Here is a 16,513-nt window from a genome sequence, read left to right as displayed (position 1 = left end):
ATTTTCCTAAAACGTCCATGCGATAAGTGAGGGAGGAAGGAGCAGACAGACTACCCTTAAATCAAAGATGCTACTAGTAGAGCAAATGGGTTTTGTCTTTTAGTTTTTTCATTTTTGCTTTTGTTTTAGTTTACTTCCATTAATATTTTAAAAGACTATGCTGTCAATATCTTTCAGTACTACCTATAATCATTTGTGAATTGGTTTTCCTTGAGAAATAATTTTACAACTTTCAGAACAAAGTTATGACCATGAGAATCAAAATAGCAAAAGATATCCAATAATTATATAATTATTCTGGATTAACTATACAAGGAATTGTAATGTTTTCTCCTCATAATAACATTATGACTTAGGTACTGTTATTTTCATTTTACAGGTGTATAAATTGCAACAGAGAAGTTAAGTAACTTGTCCAAGGGGACACAGATTTATTTAATGCTTCTATCCATTCATCCTTGTTTTTTCCTTCTATTTTTTAAAATGATTTTATTTATTTATTTATTTATTTATTTATTTATTTATTTATTTATTTGAGAGAGAGAATAAGCAGGCTGGAGGAACAGAGGGAGAGGGAGAAGCAGACTCCCTGCTGAGCAGGGAATCCAGAACCCTGGGATCATGACCTGAGCCAAAGGCAAATGCAGTAACTGACCGAGCCACCCAAGCACCCCATTTTGTCCTTCTAATTTCATTCACTAGCATCACGCTGAGTTTCCAATGTATCCTTGCACCTCTGATGTGTCCCTTAACCTTTCAAAGACTAGCAGACAAGTCTGTTAGCTCTAGTATCCCCTCTATCTGACTTTCTGTGATATTTACGGTCAGTTACAGATCGCCTTTAATCCTTATAGAGAAAAAGAGGACAAGTATTGTTTTCTGCTTTCATGTGGTCTTGGACAAGCAAGGACAAAACAATAATTAAACAAAGAAAAGCAAAATAAGATACCAATCCCAACCTTCATCAGAATTTACAACCAAAATGATTGAAAATTTACTTAAATATTTCTGAACAAATTTAATTAAAATCAGCCTTTTCATTGAATTTTTTAACACAAAATGGGATAGGAAAAAAATGAATAACCATATTGATTTATCAAATTGTGCAATAATATACTCTTAGAGCCATAAGCAACCTTCTTTTACACATGAGGACAATGAGACCTAGAAAGTCTGTTACTGCCCAAAGTCACATCATTGGGATTAGGGCATAGATATCTTTTTCCTTATTACACATTTTTTCCATTCACTGCAATTTTTGTAAATGTTTATCTTCAAGGTTCTTGTTTACTGGTGCTTTCTTTGTCCAATACATTAAGTTACAAGTTCTTAGTCTCACTATTTTTCTTTCTTGTGTAAAATGATGAATACTTAGCTATGAAGTACACATTTGAAAACCATTTCAGATTACATTAGGCTTTTGTAGAGGTACAAGGTACTTTTTAGAAGTACTAGGTACTAAATAGTACTAGGTTGGTTCCACTAGAATATAGTCATATACTACTTGTTCACAAGCTAATTAATGGAATTTCTAGATCATTGGCACTCAGTATCTGATTTTGTCAGAAAAAGTCAGAGTGTGTGTGTGTGTGTGTGTGTGTGTGTGTGTGTGTGTAGTCAGATTCCTATGTAGGCATATTTATATACATGCCTGCACATACATAAAACCTGTTAAATAAATATCAGGACTCACAGACTTTCTCAAAGCCAATCCATGAGCCTGAGCCATGGGCCTCATTTTAGATCATTGTTGAATTCTTCTTTTTTATTGCTTATAATGCCCATTTTCCTGCTCAATAGTGTAAAATGAACCTCTGAAAGTTGATAGAGTACCATCTTTGGTCAAGTTTATTGGTCTGATTGATAGCCGGTGAGGGCTGTTGAAAATGAAAGAAGAAAATGACTTATTTACCTGATGTTTTGGAATTTATTAGGCGCTTTATTTACCCATGCCACCCTTATTTCCTACTTTCATAGGTGATTCACATTCAGCTACATTCACCATGACAGAAAGAAAAACTTGAGTTTAGGATATTACCACTTTTTATAATTATATTCTATATAATTAATAAATTGAACCTTAATTTTGAGAATCTTCATGTCATGTAAGATATAAATGAAAGTCCTCAGAAAAAAAATAGCAACACTTTTTGAAGATTTTCCTAAAATAGGGAGCAAAGTGAAATGCTCCTGGGTTGAGACTGTTCATTCCAATTTTACCCTAAAGCAAATATTTTACTTTGAAATAGAGATCTTCAAAAATAAGGGTCTGTAATGGAACTGCTGACAAATCCTTGGCTATGGAGTTGCTATTGGGTACAACTATAATGACGCACATATTTCTTTGTGAAGGAATCGAAAGCGGCAATGATAAAGCTTAGTTTTATCATATTGAAATTCTCTCTCTCTCTCTCCTTTCTCAGTTTTTTTTTAACCTCCAGGTAGAAAAACAATTAGAGACAGACAATCTAGCTAAATAGACTGGGAAACAGCCTTGCTGTTTCTCTGCTTCATTACCCTTCCTCTTTCTTCTCTCACATTTTCCTCAAATGGCTTGATTATGTTTACCTGACATCCTCATACTTCCCCGCTGACTGGCTGTGGGTGCTTTGAAGCCAAGATAGACAATGTTTTCTACAAACACTTAGAGTCCTTTGTAAAGAGGCCAGTCTTTGTGAATATGTAGTTGTAACTTCAATATGTCTGTGACTGTAGTTTCCCAGAATTCAAAAGCACTTTCTGAAACTAGCCTTACACAATAGTTGTAAGTGGAAGCAAGATTTGCTCTGGGGTGCAAACGCTCCATGTTAGCTAAGCAAACGCAGAGTCAGAGGTTAGGAATTCATGCCATGAATGAGAAGCATGCCCCCTAAAAGGTTGATCAAATGTTGAACTCCTTTATACTTTCAGAAGGCAGGGCTTTTAGAAATATGGCTGCCATGTTTTGATGCCCTTTTACTCCCAAATCCAGCAGGATAATGGCCTCTAACTGTTGCACTGAAATAAAGTGCTTTTTCTAAGATGAAGCTCTTTGCAAGCACAGTCTGGGATGAGAGCTGTGGAGAAATAACAAGCAGCAGAGCTGATTTTCCTGAGCTCTTTATGGACTGAGCCATAAATCTATAACGATGTGAAGGCTTCAGAGATTTCCTAGTTGCCCTCATAAGAAATAGACATCACTCTGTTTTCTGACAGTTCAGGTAGTAGAAGGAGGCACATTTTCCCCATTGTCACCAGGCTATGAATCTGAGTAAGTAATCTACTGATAATTAGATGTGATGCTTCAAATTAGAAACCAATATTACAAATGCGAATTAATGGCATTTCATTATGTATTACCGTCGCCATTAATACACTGTGACTAGATTAAGCTTTTCAGCTCTGAGGTAACTCAGGAGAGTTCTGTTCAAGTCCAGTTTCAATCAAGGACAGTATGAAGTGATGAATGTAGGAACCAAAATACACTGAATATATCTTAGAGGCAAAACCATCTGGAGGTTCCCAGTGTGTGTGAGTCAAACTCCGCTCATGCTGGAGACAGCGGAGCATTACAGAATGAAAGGCAAATGGGGATTTAGAATCCTCAGTGACTCTCAATCTACTCAACAGATTAAACAAGTCAGACTCATTGATTTTAAGTTAGACTGGTCACAAACTGACCACGTTCATTGAGTAGAAGGAACTTGGTCTGGACTCATAAAACCCAACTCCCTGAAAACCAAGCTTTGTTTAGCCAGTGATAAAACTGAATGAAGAGCAGAAGCTGAATTTAATAGGGACCCCTGTGATTCTCCTTTCTTATTTGCAACCTTCAGCTTTACTGGCTTGTTACAGCTGAACAGGCAGCATTTATGCAGTGAATAAAAAGCTACCTTCCCTACATCTTCACCCTCCTTCTCAAATCAGGCAGTATTTCCAAACTCAGACTATTTTAAATGAAAAGAAATGCTGTAGTCCTATGTCTGCATTAGTGGAGCATGGAGGACAATTTAGGTCAGCTCAAAATGATTAATCAACAGAGAGGTCCTCCTTCTTTGCCTCTATCAAGGATTGGCCTTGGCCTGTCATTTTGGAACAAAATTCCCACTTTTTTCTATGTGTAGGTGCATGTGGAGGGCACATATCACCAGGCTGCCACTGGTAAGGGTACTCCCCTTGTTGTGTCTAAGATTGAGAAAGCAATTCATTTTTCGAATTTGGAAGATGACCTCTTCCAAACGGATTTTACTATTTTCACCAAACACATTTACACTCGTGTATGAGTCTCTCATATTTAATACTATATATTTCTTTCTATATATATTTCAGTGAGATAATATAAAAGAAAATGTAATGCTTTTTCCTATGTTTCGAATTTTTGTATTCTATTTTTTCCCCAAATTATCCATCTGCCATCCTAACTTATCCCCCCCCCCATTCTCCTTAGCTATTATAATAGTTTTAAAATTGGGATTTTCCTTTGGAACACATCATGATTCCATGTACTACCCCATCCCCTGGCCATTTAACTGAACTTGATCATGGATGGTGTGTCTCTTAGCCAGACATAGCTTAGGTGGTATAGGTTTCATTCTTTTAGTTTCCTCACACTACCATTTTCTCTCCCAAAATCCAATGTAACTTTTGAGAAAGTCAATGTACCTTTAACTTTGCCAATGCTGTTGTAAGCTCTATTCTTTCAGTTAGTTAAATTTACAACAAAAAGCAGTATTTGTTTTCCCTTTTATCTATCATTTAAAAAATGTAATTAGTTTGATTCAAAGTATTTCTAAAATCTACTATTAATCTATGATTTTTTGGTATTATAATTCCTAAATGCCATGCAGTTTGGCTCTGCAAGAATCAATGTGCTGACATTACACTCATGGCTTTGAAGTCTCTCATCTTCCATGCGGTTCTATTCACTCCAGTAAGAATCACCTTCATCAAGCATCAATTTCTCTTTCAGAGGCCAAAACACCCTTGTAATTGCATTTCAAATTAAATTTATAGTTAAGGGATCCTCTTGTGACTGTTAATTACTGGGTTCAACAAAATGAGAAGGGAGGAGGAGAATTAAATTTGTCTGTTCTGTGCTATGTATTTTATATGCATCCTCTCGTTTTAGACTCAGAGCAAACCTCAGAAGGAAGGAGGATCATTTCCTTTAAATAAATGAAGAAAGTGAGACTTATACATACCAAGAAATTTTCCTAAATTCCTAAAGTTGATGAAATTTTAGGCCCTTTTTAATTTCCTGTTCTAAAGAGAGGCAGGGGGATATAGAGGGTAGAAAGAGGGTGCGGAGGGCCGTTTGCCACTGCCAAGAAACAAGGATACTATACTTGAGGTAACAGGGATCCACTTCTTTTATTAATTCACACACGTATAGTCTCTAAATATTTTATCAATATTTGCACAAGCAATGTGTGAGTGCCTGACACATAAAAGATTACATAAGAAAACTGAAGGAACCACTGTGCAAATTAACCCATTCTGCAGATCATGTGCTAATTGTCCATGTACATTTGTTGAAAAAAATAGAACATAAATGATAGAGGAATCATATTAACATTTAATAAACTAAATAGACATGACTAAAAATCACTGAAATTATAAACTGCACCATCATGATCAGGTACATTCTGCTGACAATTTAATTTCTGCAAATATATGGCAATTTGAATTAAAGTGTACATTGCATGGAGTATGAGTGCTTCCTTTTAAGTACTTTGTTATGGCAATATGCAATAACTATGAAACAATAAACAACTCATGTAAATATTGGGAAGGGATTATTTTGAGGGATAACATAAAGATAAAAGCAATAAAACATGATAGGTTACATTTAAGTTCACAGAATTACAAGTTTCTTTTACCACTTGCCCCCCCCCCCCCACACACAAGTTAAACATTAACTGCTGTTATATTCAAAGATGTTGAGTATAGCTTGGAGGGCAATAAAAATTCCATTACTGTAAATATTTAATTTGTATAGAGTCCCAAATACGTGTTCTTATTTATGAAAGGTATAATATAATCGTGGAGAAAGACCAGTAAAACATATAAAAAGATAAAATGCTGAGATTTGGAGATTAAAAGAACACCTACAAACTGGGCTTTGGTACTATCACTTGGAGATGCATTTGTATTAAGACAGGTAGGGGTGAATAGATTCGTCATGTACTAAGAGCAACCTCTAGAGATCACTAGACACTGACTCATTCATTTCCTTGTCCCCACACTCAGGTCATCCTTAGGGCCTCTGGGGGATGCTCGCCAGTGTTGTGCAGTCACTTTGTGTAGGTGGTGGAGCTGGTGCCATGAGAGGGCTCATGAGTCCAACAGAGCCAGCAAGTGCTGGCTTTTACTTCCAGGGGTTTCCACCAGTCAATACCACTCAAGCAATAGCTTGTTTGGTTTGACAAATACAATGGCTGCTTTCCATATGGGTTTTATTAGCTGAGAACAATGGTCTTCTGTGAATTTCAACTCATGTGTCTCTACAGTATGGCCCTGATGGAGAACACCAGAGATAAAGAAACAACCCAGTCATCCATCCATTTGCATCCATAATGCAAACCCCCCCACACACAAAAACAAAACAGACAAACAACAACAACAAAAAAAACAAAACACTGTTTACCTTGAGGTAGAAAGCAAAGACAAATATGCAGTTTTTTCCTTAATAGTATCAAAGAAAATTTAGTTACTGATATAAGGGGAAAATAATGATGATTAACTTTAATGTAAGAAGATGATTAACTTTTATGTAAGAAATTTATTTGAAATTGGAAAGGTGCATAAAAGAAAGAAGAGAAATTAAATGAAAATATTAAATCCTAATTCATTGGTTTACAATCTTTCAGTAGGAAAACAAAGAATTATGTTAAGAAATACTTACTGTTTACCATATGCTGCCCAGTTCTAAACACTTGACATGTTTCATCTCCTTTATCCACGAGACACCAGAACAAGAGAGGTAATATTATTAGCCCTATTATTAGCACTACAGGTGAGTAACTGAAGCCCAGAGAGGTGAAGTAACTTCCCTGAGGTAACAGTAAATTTCAGTGCTGAGGATTAACAAGGATATTATAACGAAATGGTTCAATAAAGCCAACTGCCCATATTCATTCACATCGATACTAAATGCTAATTATAATAATAGGAGTTAACAAGGAGAAAAAGCATCGTACTTCCTATGGATCACATGGCTCAATTCTGGTAATAACTTTATGGAACAGAAATTTCCATTTTTATCATTTTACATTTGAAGAAAGTACGGCTTGGAGGGGTTAGATAACTTTTTCAAAATCACTCAAATAGTAAGTGTTCAAAGTGAGTTACTTGGACAAACTACCCACTTTAACTCCAGAACTATTTCTCTTATCTACTATTATATGTAATTTTATATTCTCTAAGCAGTCATGTCATACACAGTGTGAACATACACATACTTAGATGTTATTTTGTCATTACTCTTATTATATCTATACAAAAAACAGGAATGCAAGTATATAGGAAAAAAGAAAAGTCTTTGTGCACACTCTAACAGATTACTCCTTTCTGCCTACTCCAGAGAAAGATTCCAAATTTTATGTTGCAATAAAAAGGACTGGCACAAGTTTTAGATTGTTGACCCATGCTGCTTCAAGATTTTTAGTGTGAAAAATAGACATTAAAAGTGGACTTCTACACAAAATACATTGTCCTATAATTTGCTTCCAGATAAACACACAATCGGGTTTTATGCAGTATAAATATATATAATTTAAATAATTTATAATAGCTAAGGGGATTGAAATAAATAAAAAGTAAGGTTGCTAGCCTTTTGAAATAGTTGCTAGAGTCTGTTTTTCTTAAAAGCCAATATTGCTTATATTAATTTCTCCTTTATCCTATGTAATGTTCAAGGACTTCTAAAAGTGCATACTTTTTAGCCTTTTATTTATTTATACAAGATAATTCTAGCATACATACCACCACTGGCTGTAACAAATGTGACAATGGAACAAATCAAACTATGCTTCATTTATTAAGTTGCAGACTAGTGCTGTTCAGTTTGTAACCGATTTCTGGAAGTAACATATTTTTGATGGTTAGTTGCCTGGCTCTCTTCACAGCTTGAAAAAGATGGAAATGTAGATGTGAGCTACAAAATATTAGTGATATTGCTTGGTTTGTACTGGCCTTGGCCACTCTATTGGACCAGTGCTTAGGAGTCACATTATGGGCTATTTCAGTCCACCGCACAAGCTAAGGAATTCTTTGATTGCAAGACCTCTCCCCTAGGAAGCCACAAAAGAAACTGGCACATCTTCTTGGGACAGTAATTTTAATATTCTTTAAAATTTTTTCATATGCAAACACAGATATATCATGAAAATGAGGGGAATATCTCCAAATTTTCTTCAAAGACTTAAAATTCACATATACAGAAAGTCCCTTACAATTCCATGCCTCAGTCCCCCTTTTGCCATTATCAGTACACTAAATTTGGGCTTCTTAAGACCAAATGTTTGAAAATCCCAGAGGATACCTTGGTAAAATATATGTAGGAGAAGTTATCCCCCCACTGGTAGGGACTAGGATGACAATCTTTATTTTCTTCCCTGGCAAGCTAGCACTGCACAATTGTATTTAGGCCTTTTGTTTTTATAACAAAACTAGTCCACAGCCAAGGTTAATTTTTTGCAATAACCCTTGCCCACTCACAGACCACAATGTAAGCTCACACAATGAATTTGCAAAGATGTCTTATATGTCTTAAGACTACAAATATACACTGGTTGGAGTACGTATTTGAATATTGCTCTCATTTATCAAAAAGAGAGGTGGGCAGTTAGAATCCTAAGAGCTTGGATCTGGTTTATAGATATGTTTTATTTTGTCGACCACATTTTCTTGCAAAAAGAGATCTGGGGTTCTCCCCACCCACCCACTCCACCCAAGCCAATAGCGCTCTCACAAACGGGGGAATGTTCCTAAAAGCTGCCTGACTTTCTAGTGTGGCAAGCACCAATGCCACAAAGTGACACGGTGCAAGAAAGACAAAGATTCTCTTCATGCCCGGGGAAAGCAGTGTTTTGACAGGAAGCAGAATGGCCATGGCGGGCAGAGTAAGCCGACCTTCTGGAAAATGGCTAAAAGTAAATAACATTGTGCTGAGGCTTGAATGCATTGAGCCCAACTTCAGATCTAGGAGAATGCTGGCTATTAAGAGATGAAAGCATTTTGAACTGGGAGGAGATAGAAGAGGAAGAGCCAAGGGATCCAGTTCTAAGCTTCGTATTTTGTTATACTAAGAAGGCAATGAAATCTTGAGGATCCAGACAAAAATCCCATATTATCAGCTTCTCTTGAAACAAAAAGACCTGGCTACAATTTGGCCACATTCTGGGATCAGTGACGATCTGCAGTACTCAAACAGTGAGTGGCACTTCCTGCAGATTCTTTGTTCTTTGGTTGGCCACACTCCCCACCACTCCCTATTATTTATTGATTTCATTCACCTACTCTCATTTATTTCACCTCTGTGGCCCTTAACTATCAAGACAATTAAAACAAGCACATACTAATTTACCATTTTGACGACTAAGTCATCCATTAACTAAAGCTTTTTAGTCAAAATGACTGAACTACTTATGAATGGAAATGGCCTAACTATGAAATATGCATCTCACAGTAGCATTGATCCATTACTTGCCAAATGTCAGTGTAGATACATTATTTTTTAATTAATGGTAAATTTCCAGGTCAAAATAATTAAAGGATGAAGGAAGAGAGAAATTGCTTAGAGAAATTGAAATTGATTATTTACCTTTCCCAAGCACAGAAGCATAAGAATATTTTGATTGGGGAAAGACAATGTCAGCAATTTAACTACCTTATGAATACAAGATTCAATCTTCAATTTATAAGATGTCCAACAACAAGTAAGTTTAGCCATTATCTCTACCCATAATCTCCACAATCTTGACTTACTTTCAAAGTAACAAATATGCATGGTGTTGGTAATTTTACCGCAATTTGTTTTTTATTGTTTGACTTTATAGAATTTGTGGTCCAAATGCAAATATATTTTTGCTAATTAGTAAAGCCTGATGTTATTTCTCCTATAAATCTCTTATTCTTGAAAAACAAGTTCAGAAATGTTAATCATCACTATTCTTGACCTAATGCTCATTTTAGTGAGTCTAATACATCCTTTGCAGAATGTGATAGAGATGAGAGAAAAACAAAAATGCAATCATCAAAATTAGGCATTTATAATTAAATATACAGCATCCCAGTTGCACCTGAGTGGCTCAGTTGGTTAAGCACCTGACTCTTGATTTCAGCTCTGGTCATGATCTCAGGGTCATGAGATGGAGCCCTGAGTCAGCTCAGCAGGGAATTTTCTTCTCTCTCTCTCCCTCTCTGCCCCTGCTCATGCGAGCTCTCTTTCTCTCTCTCTCTCTCAAATAAATAAATAAATAAATAAATAAATAAATAAATAAATAAACAAACAACATCCTGAAAAGCAGTTTACCCATTTACTTGCAGTTTTAGCGTTTTTTTCTTTGTAAAGATATTCAAAAGTAGGGCTTGGAATAAGGAAAACTCTACACTTTTATAGTCATAAATTTTCATATTTTTCAATAGATATTCAAAGATAAGGAAATGAAACAGTTCTATATATCTAATATTCTATTTGGTTTTGACTGATTGTTTTATGTGCACATTGGACGCTACTTTATTTTGGACAAAAAAAGAACCAGTCAAAATTATTTCAAAAGAAAGTCATTGTTTTAAAGATAATTAAATCTATGTTTTGTCAAAATGTCTGTATTTAATTCATATTTAATTAATTGCTCTTAGATTATGAAATGACTTTCTAATACACTTTTATCCAGGTACTAGTTTGGGAGATAGGAAATCTGACCCTTGCAGTGATTAATCATGAGATCTTGTGAAACAAACTTTTTTTTTCAGGCCTCAGTTTCCCCCGATAGGGCCCCTCTAACTCAGAAATTTTGATACAGATTACTCTAATTGTAATATGTGTTTCTAGAAAGAAAATAGCCAATTTTTAAATAATTCATTTCACTCCTTACAGTAAATGCTACAATTATTGTAATGGTAATAATTCTTTCCCCTCTTCTTCATCACATAACGCTTTGTCAGAAGACCATAGAAGATGGACCTGTTAATTTTCAGTCCGCCATCCTAGTCTCTATTCTTATTTTCAGATTGATTCTGAGCAAATCTCACTGGATTCCTAATCAAGGGTTTATAAAATATGTATTATTTTTTTATAAGCAGAGTGGACAATACAATAAGAAAAAAGAAACAAACAAGAAATTGGAAGTAGAAAGCTTGGATACAGAGAAAGAAAACCACCACCATTTCCAGATGATCAAACTGGATACTTAGATGCATAAGAAAACTACAAAAGTTTCGTGTTATAAGAGAATGTGCTTGCAAAGCTACTAACAAGATTAATTTTTTAATGAAAAGTAGCTTTCCCATATTTCAAGATGAGAAACACTATGAAATATTAATTAAAGAACCACAAGCTGATGGTTGCCAGAGGGGAAGGGAGCATGGGGATGAGCAAAATGGTTGAAGGGGAGTGAGAAATATGGCCTTCCAGTTATAGAATGAGTAAGTCACCGGAATAAAAGGCACAGCATAGGAAATATAGTCAGTGATGTAATAGCATTGTATGATAATAGATGGTAGCAACGCTTGCGGTGAGCATAACATACCACACAGAGAAGTTGAATCTCTGTGCCGTATACCTGAAGGTGAGGTAACATTGTGTATCAGCTATATTGAAATTAAAAAACTTTAATAAATGAAAAAAGTAAAGTAAAGGACCCACCTACTGATGTAATAAAAAAAGATAAAATATTAAGAAAGAAAATTAAGAATATAAAACCAAAAAATATGAACAGATGGTATTGTATATTCTATCATTAGCTAGGAAAACTCAATATTAATTCAATGAGGTCTATACCAAAAAATATAATCTCAGTAAAATACCAGTTTTTTAACCTTACTGAAAATGATTACGCTAATTGCAAATTTATTCTAAAAATAAAATGAATAAAATAATTTAGGATCTGTACATGTCTCACAAATAAACAGAAAAGACAGAATTCAAAGATAGGCATGGCTATAAAAATGACTTAGCGGGCAAAAACTTTTTGCAATTTATTGAAACCTGAATTTACTCTGTAAAATGCTCATTGAAGTACAACACACACAGAGAGAAGTACACGGACTAAATATCGTGCCATGCAGTGATGCCCCACTAAGTGCACATGGGGCTGTAATCCAATGAAGATACAGAATATCACCATTATCCCAGAAGTCTGCACTTCTCCTCTCCCACTTGTTAGCACCTCCCAAAGCAATTCATTACTTTGGTTTGCCTGTGGTTGAGCTTTATAAAAATGAAAGCAAATAGTACATTTTATTTTGTGTCTAGCTTCTTTCGCCATCATGAAGTGTGTGAAATTTATCACGTTGTTGCTTATAGCTATAGTTTACTATTCTATTGTTGGTGGACATTTGAGTTGTTTGAAGTTTTCTGAAAAACTGACGTGAATGTCTGAATCAGAGGGAGAGAGTGCTCAGATTTAATAAATATTGCAAACGTTTTATTCTAAATACATTCCAACCATTAGTAAATGAGCTTTTCGTTTGCTCCATAGTCTCACCAACTCTTGAATTATCTTTTTTGAAATTTGTTTTGTTTTGTTTTGTTTTCCCCACTGTTGTGGTAGGTGCATGGTGGTGTTTAATTTTATCTTTATTCTTTATTTTCCTCATGACTATTGATTAAAATTCTTTACATAGACTATTTGGTCATTTGGATATTATTTTTTGTAAAGAATAAGTTCAAAATTCATTTTATAAAATTTAGATTGTCTTTTTTTTCTTATTGATATTTAGGAATTCTTTGTTTATTCTGGACACAAATCCTTTGTCGGATATAAATATATCTGACTCTTTGGCTTGCCTTCTCTCCCTCCTAATGGTTTCTTTTCATGAACAAAATTTTCTAAGTTTAATGAAGTTAATTATCAATATTTTTTTAGGATTACTGCTTCTTTAAGCCAGTTTAAAAACTCTTTGCCTACTCTAAAGTCATAAGTATATGTTTTATATGTTTTACTACAGAAATATAGCTCTATGAATCAAATAGGTCTAAATCCATCTGGAATTATTTTCTTTTGTATGGTATGGTGTAGGTAAGTTTATATATGTTTATATTTTCCTATGCAGGTATATAATTAACCCAGCTTCACTTATTGAGAAGAATATCTTTCCTTAGAGGCATTTTTGTCTTGTATCAGGCCAGTTTCTGTACGATTTTTTCCGTTCAATTAGCTATTTGTCTATCCTTGAGTAAATATAGCACTATGTAAAGTATATGGATATGGTACACCATGTATACTAATAACTGTAAGTTCTTTTTTGTTTTGTTTTTGGTTTTTTGGTTGTTTTTTTTTTTTTTTTTTTTTTTTTTTTTGAGAGACAGAGAGAATGAATGGGGAGGGGTAGAAGGAAAGGGAGAGAGAGTCTTAAGTAGACCTCACACTGAAGGCAGAGGCTCAGTCAGGGCTCCATCTCAGGACCCTGAGGTCACAACCTGAACCAAAACCAAGAGTCAGGTGCTTAACCAACTGATCCACCCAGGCGCCCAACCTTACTATTAAATCTTAATAACAATTATATCCTCCAACAGAGTTCATTTCTTCAAGAGTACCTTTACTATTCTTGGCTATCTCATTTCTACACAAGTAGAAACCAACTCACATGCTGAGATTTTTATTGAGAAGGCATTTAAATCTATAGTTTTACTTAGGAAGAAGTGACAAACTGACATAGAGGTAGACTTCTCTCCATTGATTAATCTTTATTTTATCTCAATATTTTTCTTAGGGTAGAAGTCTTACACAAGATTCTTAGTGTATTTTTTAAATAAATAATATCTTACTAATGCAAAAATTGTATTTCTTAATTGTTTGTAAGTAAAAAATACAACTTATTTTTATATGTCAAATTTAATCCAGTGACTTTTTTAAAGTCACACATTAACTCTCTTTCCAATATACTTGTGGAGGGACACCTGGGTGGCTCAGTTGGTTAAGTGTCTGCCTTTGACTCAAGTCATGATCCCAGGGTCCTGGAATCGAGCCCCACATCAGGCTCCTTGCTCAGCGGAGCCTGCTTCTCCCTCTGCCTGCTCTGCCTGCCACTCCCCTGCTTGTGCTTGTTCTCGCTCTCTCTCTCTGATAATAAATAAAAATCTTTTTAAAAAATAATATACTTATAGATTCCTATATACTATATCATGTTATCTGTGAATAACAGTGTTACTCCTTCCTTTCCAATCCCTATCTTTTCTTTTTCTTTCATCACGAAAGTTCCTCCAATGAAATGTTGAATACAGTGATGTTAGAAACCTCTATCATTCCTAGTTTTAGAGTGAAATTTTATAATATATCACCATTAAATAGGTCATTTACTGTAGGATTTTTGGTAGATACTCTATTGTATTAAGTAAGCGCCCTTGTATTCCTGGTTGGTAATTATTTTTAAAATTCATGAAGAGTTGGTGAATTTTGTTAAATATATTTTTTGGCATCTATCATTATAGTCATGATTTTCCTTCCATACCTTGTTAATGTGGAAAATTATAGTGATTCATTTTTAAAATATTAAACCTATCTTGAATTTGTAGAATAAATCAACTTTGTCATGATGGTTTTTTTTTAATATGCCTGCATTCAATTCTTTTTTTTTTTTTTTTAAAGATTTTTATTTATTTATTTGACAGAGATAGAGACAGCCAGCGAGAGAGGGAACACAAGTAGGGGGAGTGGGAGAGGAAGAAGCAGGCTCATAGAGGAGGAGCCTGACGTGGGGCTCGATCCCGGAACGCCGGGATCACGCCCTGAGCCGAAGGCAGACGCTTTAACCGCTGTGCCACCCAGGCGCCCCTCAATTCTTAATTTTTTAATGATTTTCCCCTCTGTTTATGAATTTTCCCATTCTGTCTCCATGCATGGGATTCCAACTATCTGAATATTAGATATTTCTTTCATATACCTTATAACTCTTATAGCCTTTTCTTCAATTTTTTTTTTCTTTCCAGACTTCAATTTGTTATTTTCTGCTGAACTACATTTTACTTTACTACTTTTCTTTTCTGCTCTGTCTAGTGTGCTATTAAAGCCTATCAAATTATAATTTCACTTATTTTATTTTTCAATTTCAGAGTATTCATTTGATTTTTTTTGTAAATTTCAGGTTTGCTAAAATTCTCCATCTTTTCTGTATTTTTGACCATATAAGTTAACATTTTAAAAGCACTGTCCATTACCCCAATGGTCTGGTTCCATTTTTTATGTTTTTTCTCTAGGTTGTTGGTTATTTTTATTCCGTTACTTGATATAACTGACTCAATAGTATTAAGAGGCTTTTAACATTAGCCCAGGCCCTGGATATTAAGTTTTTCCTGAAGAGATTTTCTGCTAGCAGATGATTAATACCACCTTTAATTAATGTGAGATTGAGATGATAGTTGCTGATATCTTTCCTCACTGACAAACCCAAGCAAAAGTGGAAACATTTAAAGATTTCCATTTCCAACATGATTTTTCAAACATACAGTTTCCTTTTAAAGTGTAAGAATCTTGTCAGTCCAGAGCCTGGCAGAGACTTGTTCAACTATTCCAAGTGAAGAAACAATGACTGCTAATTTGGTTACTTTGGGCAGCCATTTATTACTTTCAAAGCATTCAACAAAATTTGGATTAATGTTTCTTTAAATGTGCTACTGAAATTCACCTTGCAGCTTAAACACTTTGCTGAGAACTCTCTCTACAATGAATGCAAATGTCTGTACGTATTAAAAGATTTATGTGCTCTTTGTCCTAGTTCTTCATAGTTTTTAACATACTTAAGGGAACTGATCATCCTTTAATAAAGTCAATCATTTTGTAGCATCATCCAGACATTTTCCTCTCCAAATATTTTTAACACCAGTATTTATCTGGGAACAAAGCCATATATTATAACACAGTCGAGATTTTATTCTATAACAAGAGGCAAAACCTCTCGTGGAACCATCCACTAATGGAATAACATTAGTAAAGGAGCCAACACAGTTCCTCCTGGACAGACCTTCTAGATATGAAGACAAACATGAACTGTATCTTGGCTTTTGTTTGTTTGTTTGTTTCAGACAGGACCTTGAAACAAGAAAACATCATTTGTGAATTTCACTAACATTGACGATTTTTGCAAGTACTAAGGCTTGATATTTAATGATGAAATTTGTTTACTCATCAATATGAAGAGTTGTTTTTCTATTTATTTGCTCTCAGATCTCTTCAGTTTCAGGTGATATGTCTTCAGTTTTTCCAATTACTATACCAGTAGAGAGTGGAGTCTTCAATTTATCTAAGTGCATCTTAACCTAACATTTTATCGCTATAATTTTACATGTCTCCATCATTATGTTTTCACCGAC

General features: G+C 34.7%; 1 pseudogene; it reads left to right on the top strand.

Moving 5' to 3' along the window:
- LOC123789588 (large ribosomal subunit protein eL42-like) overlaps nucleotides 1–9,265 on the top strand; it is a 70,156-nt pseudogene extending 60,891 nt beyond the window's left edge.
- Nucleotides 9,266–16,513: the final 7,248 nt, after the last annotated feature.

The sequence above is a fragment of the Ursus americanus genome, chromosome 8 (assembly GCF_024610735.1).
Source record: "Ursus americanus isolate L20-20 chromosome 8, mUrsAme1.1.p, whole genome shotgun sequence".
Taxonomy (NCBI): Eukaryota; Metazoa; Chordata; class Mammalia; order Carnivora; family Ursidae; genus Ursus; species Ursus americanus.
Note: the sequence above shows the minus strand (reverse complement) of the source record. Positions and strands in the feature narration are given on the sequence as shown.